The 7,231-nt window shown below is 39.5% G+C and overlaps 1 protein-coding gene across 3 annotated transcripts in view; it reads left to right on the forward strand.

The window, feature by feature from the left end:
- The window catches only part of UPF2 (UPF2 regulator of nonsense transcripts homolog (yeast)), a 127,582-nt gene that overhangs the window by 14,074 nt on the left and 106,277 nt on the right, over positions 1–7,231 (forward strand). The window lies entirely within an intron of this gene.

Here is a 7,231-nt window from a genome sequence, read left to right on the forward strand (position 1 = left end):
CCCCCCCCCCCCCCCCCGTTCCACCTGGCTTTAATTTTTTCTTTCACTACCATTTTTTGTAATATTTTCCTTAGCAGCTTGAGATTAGTATTTCTTTCCCAGATGGTGTAGTCCTTTACCACTTAGCACATACTGATTTCTCCTTCCTCACCCACATGTTTCTTATGGAGTATATACTAACATGGCTTTTCTTTGTTTGCTTTTTTTGTGTGGCAACCTTGTCAGTAAAGATCTGAATATAGGGGTTAAAAATAAGTTTAGTAGAAAAATCCTTTAGGTTTTAACAGATATGAGTTTAGAAGGTCAGATTGGCTTAAATTACTTTTCCCTTTTAAACTTGAACTCAAGATATTAAATTGGACAATATCAACCTTCATACTTCAGGAATTAGGTCACCTAAATACTCCAACCTTGAAAGAGACTTTCATCATGGACATGTTGATGAATAACTGTCCACTTTCCTCTTAAGTGTCCTGAAGTGTCATTCTGGTTGTAAGTAGATTGATTGATGTGATGTGGCAATTCTTGCATCCCTAGAATAATTCTAATGCCGGAGTTAAGCAAGTGACTGTTTTCAGATATTGATAAGAGCCTTAAGTAAAAATGCTACCTCTGTAACATGGACTCAGTCAAACTGCACAGGTCTGTAGTATCCAATACAAAAAAAAAAAACAGATGTAAACATTTCCAGTCTTAGGCCTGAAATCCAGATGAAAATGTAAGCAGTAGAAAATTTTGGCATGGACAAATTTTAATGTTGTGTCTAAGCAGTTTAACAATGGGTGTAAGAGAGAAACTTGGGTCTTTGTCATAGTTCTGGCCCATCCCTATCAGGCAGTTACTCTGGATAAGTTGGATTCTGTAGTAGTACTTCTTAAGAGTGTATGTGTGTCTATTTTTCTTTGTGTCACCATATAAGTAATTTAATGAATGTTAACTTTTATTATATAAACTGTAGCTATAGTTAAGTCTGGGACAAAGATAAATATAAGAAGAATGTCAGGGAAAATTGGGTTACCATTTCTATCTGATTTGATTTTGTAAGTATTTATGACTTTATCCTCTGCATTTGTATTTGTATTTAAACAGGGTTTAATAGACCTGGCAAGTCCAACTAATGTTTTACGTCTTCTAAGTGTAGGGCCATTGCTTAACAACATAGGACAGCTGGTTACTGACACTCAGAAGAAAACTGAACTCCTGAATGACTACTTTGTTTCAGTATTTCACCAGACTAAGGGGAAAACCATACTAGATAAAGTTCAGAATGGGCATGCTGGGAATGACCACCTTGCTATTGTAGATGTTGAGCTGGTCCATGATTAGGTAGAAAAGTTAGACATTTATAAGTGAGCAGGACCAGATGAACTTCATCTGAGAGTGCTGAAGGAGCTGGCCGAAGTCATCATGGGACCTCTGGTGAACTCTTCCAAAACTTGTGGTGCTCGGGGGAGGTCCCTAAAGACTGAAAAAGGGTTAATGTTGTGCCCGTCTTCAAGAAAGGGAGGAGAGAGGCAAAAGCAACTACTGTCCCAGGGAAAATCCTGGCATTCATCAAGGAGTCTGTGCAGTAGGCTTGCAGAAAATAAGATTCTGAATGATAGCCAGCATGGCTTCATCATGAGCAGGTCTTGCCTTACCAATCTCATCTTCTACGATCAGGTGGATAAGAGACAGGAGATCAACATGGTATACCTAGACTTTCAAAAGGCCTTTGATCTGGTATCCCATGATGTTCTCACAGGAAAATTGGAGGATTGTGGGCTTAACTGCTTGACAGTTAGGTGGGAAGGACCCAGAGAGTTGTAATGAACAGATCTGTGTCTTCCTGGCAAGAAGTGGCCAGTGATGTCCCTCAGGGGTTGGTGCTTGGTCCAGTACTTTTCAACATCTTTATCAATTCCTTGGCTGTGGGGGTGAAGAGCTCACTGGCCAAGTTCATGGATGACACCAAGTTATGGGGGAGTGTGGTCACTCTTGAAGATTGCCTGACCAAATTGGGCTGGCAAGTTGGGTGAGTCAGAACCAGTTGAAGTTCCACGCTGAGAAGTGTAAAGTGCTCCATCTGGAGATGAACAATCCCCAATATACTTCCAGGCTTGGTGGCGCCAAACTGACTAGCACCACAACTGAAAGGACCTAGGAGTAATCATAGACCATAGTATGAATATGAGCTGTCAGTGCAGTGCTGTAGCCAGTAGAGCAAACAATACTTTGGCATGCAGCAACTCATGCATTTCAAGCAAAGCCAAGGAAGTGATTCTTCTGCATTTCTCAGCACTGGTGAGACTGCAGCTGGAGTATTGCGTTCAGTTCTGGGCACTGCACTTTAACAAGGATGTGGAGAAGCTTGAGAGAGTCCAGAGAAGAGCCAACGGTATGATCAGAGACTTGCATGGCAAGCCATATGAGGAAAGCTGAGGGACTTGGGCCTCTTCAGCCTGAAAAAGAGAAGGCTGAGAGGGGACCTGGTAGCAGCTTACCTCTATATCAGGGGACTACATCAAGGGCTCGGCAAACAACTGTTCACCAGGGCACCCTTGGGGAAAACCAGGAGTAAAGGCCACAACCTCCTGGAAGACAGTTTTTGGGCTTAATACTAGGAAAAACTTCTTCACAGTTTTAGTTAGGGTGTCCAGACTGTGGAATAAGCTCCCTCCACAGGTGGTGCAATCGCCTACCCTGGAAATCTTCAAGAGGAGACTGGACAGTCATCTCTCTGGGGTCATCTGACCCCAGTTGTCTTGCCTGCCTAATGCAGGGGACTGGAAACGATGACCTTGTGAGGTCCCTTTCAGCCCCTTACAATCTATGAATCTGACTGTATGCCTTCTTTAATTATCCAGCAGCCAGATGGGCAGTCACCAGGGGGAAGCAAGTTGCCAGGGAGATGGTAGCAGGGGGGCAGGTGCCAGGGGGAGGGAAGGCAAGCAGTGTGAGGAGTGCAGGGATCAGGCTGCTTGCCCACCTGCCACTGCTTTCCTTGTCACAAGGGTCAGGGGACAAACTTTTTTTAAGATGACCCTCCAATAATTAGATTCTGTACATGGAAAATGATCAGAAATGCATTAGTCTGGTTTTTGGGGGGGGTAGTCTTAAATTCAAAATTGTCTTGGCTTCATGTAAATGCATTATCTTAGAATTGATGCATAGTTTAGTAAACACCTACTTAGGTCTTTCAATTACACAGCTGCTATTGAATGCTAGACCCCAAACTATATAATGAGAAACTAAGTCCCCCCTCCTCTCCCCCCCCCCCCGGTACAAATAAAGTTGAGAATTAAAATGAGAGAGAAATCTGTGAAGGTTTTGATGCTTTAAATATGTTCATTTATACAACCTAGAGTTACAGGGCTCTGTTCTGGTGCTGAGGTGTTCTGCAGGATCATTTAGATTCATTTGGAGATAACTTTATTAAATAGTTGGGTTTTAAAATAGCATTTTGCCTTGGTATTGGAGAAAAGCCTATTTCTGATTAACTTGGTTAGCACATTTATAGCTATACTAGGAGGAAGCTTGTTAGATTTGCAAGGCATGACCAAGTTCTGGCCAGTGAAAAGTTTGAACATGTACTAGAATTTAACGTAGAATCTGTTCTTTTTAATGTGGCTGTAAAAATGGCACTTTCAACAGATCTGGTACTTCTGTGTAATATTCAAAGCATGACCTGCTTTACTAACAGCTAAAGAGTTATGCTAGTGTGCAATTAACCCAGTCTTTTTGAGGAGCTGTCCAACTTGAGTTCAATTCAAGTGTACTAATCTTTTTTTTTTTTTTTAAAGCATTTTTTGTGTATGGGTGGCACTTGAGTGAAGCGCACCTTTAGAAGGTTTATTGCATTTGTAAATGAACAAAGAAGCACATAAACAGTTTAATACTGTGCTCTGACTCCCAAATATATTTACAGACTAGCTCAATATAATTGAAAATTGTTTTCAACCAATTGGATTCCTCTTCTCAAAATGTTTAAGATGAAAATATCCCTAACTGCTGCAGTGTTTATTGTCAAAGAGATGATGTTCATTTACTGCTAAGGTGTAAATAGCATAAAACGATGCTGTAATAAAACACTTCATTCGTGAGTCCTAGAAAATCAACAAATCTGTAGTGTATAGTAACTTAATGAAAGGTTTTATCGTTGTTTTGTTTTGCTTTGTTTTGTTTTTTGTTTTTTTGTGAAATAGTTAAAGGAATAACAAAAATAAGTTGTATTAAATACCTATACTTGTATTATTAATTGTGTGTGAAACAGAATCCTTCAAGATACCAAATTTATTCTTTTCACAGGTATTTAATTATTTTTTAAAATATTTCATCTAAGTTTATTTCTGTTATGGTCTGTTCCTGGCTAGTTTTGTTTTTGTTTCTGTTTTTAGTGCTCACATAGCCAAAGGCGTCAGTGTTTAGGTTTACAAAACTGCAGCAGTATATTTAACTCTAATAAAATCTTGTTAATTGAACAGATCTGTTCACATGACAATGTCATCTTGGTATTTGTGTGACAAACCTGAGCTCTTAGGCCTCCATATTGATTGATGCATATCCTTGAGAAGAGCCACTGATCTCTCTCTCTCTCTCTTTCTTTCATGTGAGCCCATGCTTTGGGTAGTTGTCACCTCTTATAATCGAGGGTGCAAGTGGCAGGAAACAGCTGCTGAAAATTATTACTGAGCTTTTATTGAAGGCATGTTAATGCCTTCTAGATGCTTTGGTCCCCAGCAAGCAAAACCTCTGCTGAGCTCCTCTCTCCCCTTATGTAGGAGAGAGGACTTTCCTTAAAGTGTTTAAATTTACCTGGATGAAACAAAAGCTCTTATTCTTGCCTGGAAATTTATTTCCCATTATTAAACATTAGGAAAAAGATAATCTCAAGAGCATGCAGTGGTGGAGCTTTTTTGTTGTTAAAAATTGAGGATGATGAACAGAGTCATGCACTCCTTGTTCTAGGAGTTATGGAGACCTCATTTTATTGCAAATAGCTGGTTTTTGTGTTTTGAATCGGTTTTTGAACAGTGTCTGTCTGTGGTAACAGCCAGTCTGTATTATCCCCAAAACACCATTCAAACTACTATAAAACAAATCACAGAGGATTACTAGATAAAAGAATACTGTGTTGGCTTAGTTGTGAAAATGAACGTTGGGCCTAGTTCACAGTTGCCTTCTAGCCCATGTGTTGTCTGTGGTCGTGTGTAACAGGTGGTATAGCTAGAGATCTTCTGGATGAAGAAGTCAATCCTTACCTTTCAGTGTGACCCTCCAGTCACCATATACTACTGGTGTAAGAGGGAGAATATCAAGGACAAAAGAAGGTATATGTGGGACAGTCCTGTATCTCAGCTTGTGCAAAACTTATAGCAGTGGTTGTCAATCTTCTTAGACTCAAGGTGCCCTGAGATAAACTTGAGGTACCCCTTGGAAAATGCCAGCTCTTAGTTTTTCTGTTGCAAAGAACTCGGACCACAATTATATGGATTTCAATTTGAAATCTCTGGGTTTATCCTGTGACTCACCTGTGCATACCTAACAGTGTTAACTTTGGTGATGCTCTGTGGCACCTTCAGGGCACAGGAGTTTGCAACAGTATCTCTGAAGTTTTTTTTTGTTTTGTTTTTGTTTTTTTTAAATCTGAAATTTTATGAGCCAAGGTAGCTAGAAATAAATGGTACAATCTAGTAATATGAAATGTTAATTTCTACTCCCATATATACCAGGCCCATCATACCTTTAAATAATGCTGTTTTGATTAATCTTGCTCCTCTCCCATCACCCCCCTGCCTGCCATGCACGCTTGAATGCTTCATAATTTTTTACAGGTACTATTTTAGTCTAATCGCAAGGAGTAGAAGCTGAATCTGACTGTAGTAAGTTAGAACTCTGCTCACATAAGCAAAGATACTTGGTGGCAGAAGAGTGGAAGTGCTTTCATCGTCAGTCTGTGCTTCTAGATCAGATCATTAGCAGTTGTGAAATGCATCTATGTTAGAGGCACTATCTGGGTTGCAATAATTTATTTTAGGACTAGATTGACATCATTGCTTGTATCATCTGTACAAGAAACCTAAAAATGAAGGATAGCAACTGAACCTAGTGAATTTAAAAAAAACTGGAAGCTGGAGAATTAGGATTTTTTTTTTTTTTTAATAATGACACCTGAGATGATAAAGATAGGTAAAATATCTTTTAAAAATAGTGACTTTTTATGAGATCACTTTTAATTTCAAATCAAATCTTTACGTTAGGCTGCCAGTCCTCAGATCCAGAGCCTCAGGTGAATCTGAAAATGCTATGCACAGTAGTGATGTGCTACGTAAAAATGTGATTTTTAAAAATACTTTCAAATCAGGACAGCATAAAGTGTAATGCACGTTTTTCAAAGTTACTCTCACATTTGATCCCCAGTTTTGTGGTGGGGAGGAAGGAGGTGGCAGGGGGGTTTCCAGGCAACTGAGTGTTTACAAAATCTGGTGTTAGTTGACCATAAACTTTTCAATAAGAACTGGTTTAAAAATAAATATTCTTCTGTGACATTCAAATTGTCTACAAATCGGGCAGTATGTCTGAACAGAAGTGGACTTAAAAAACAAAAAAAAAGGAAGGGGAGGAGCAATAATTTCCTTTCAGTATCTGAGGTGGATTTGTGGCATGATTTAGAGCTCTAAAGCTGGTATTTTTGTCAGTCTGGTTCTGGTGTGGAGTCAGTGTGTAGTTCGGGTCCAGCATTGAACATCATGAGGATGCCAGCTGCTTCCCCTCAGCAGGAGTAGAACAAGTGCTTCTGTGTGTTAATGCCTATCTTGCCTTGATTACCTTCACTGGCACATTTTATAGTTGTTCTACAAGCATTTGTCATATATAAGCTAAATAGCTTGTCTTGAGTTTTCCTTCTACCTTTTATTTATTTCTTTTCCAAATAAACTGAAGCTTGGGGTGGGGGATGCTCTGTAGATTTGCTCATCTAATCTTTTTCCAGACTCATGATGTCTTACTGCACGGAGTAACTTCTTTTTTTCCTTCTGTATGAATGTTGTCTGGTCCCTGAGATACCATGTGGGCATTATTTAATGCCAGTGCCTAATGACTAGGGCACCTGTATTTTGAGAGAGCAACATTTTGTCTACATTTCACTTCCTATCCACCCAAAGAATAGTGAGGATGTGCAGAAATGAGCGAGTGAAGATTTAAATGGGTGCTAAGTGAGCATAGCTCCATTTTTTTTTTTTTTTTTTTTTTT

The sequence above is a fragment of the Gavialis gangeticus genome, unplaced genomic scaffold (genome assembly GCF_001723915.1).
Source record: "Gavialis gangeticus isolate Ggan-Ray unplaced genomic scaffold, GavGan_comp1, whole genome shotgun sequence".
NCBI lineage: Eukaryota > Metazoa > Chordata > Crocodylia > Gavialidae > Gavialis > Gavialis gangeticus.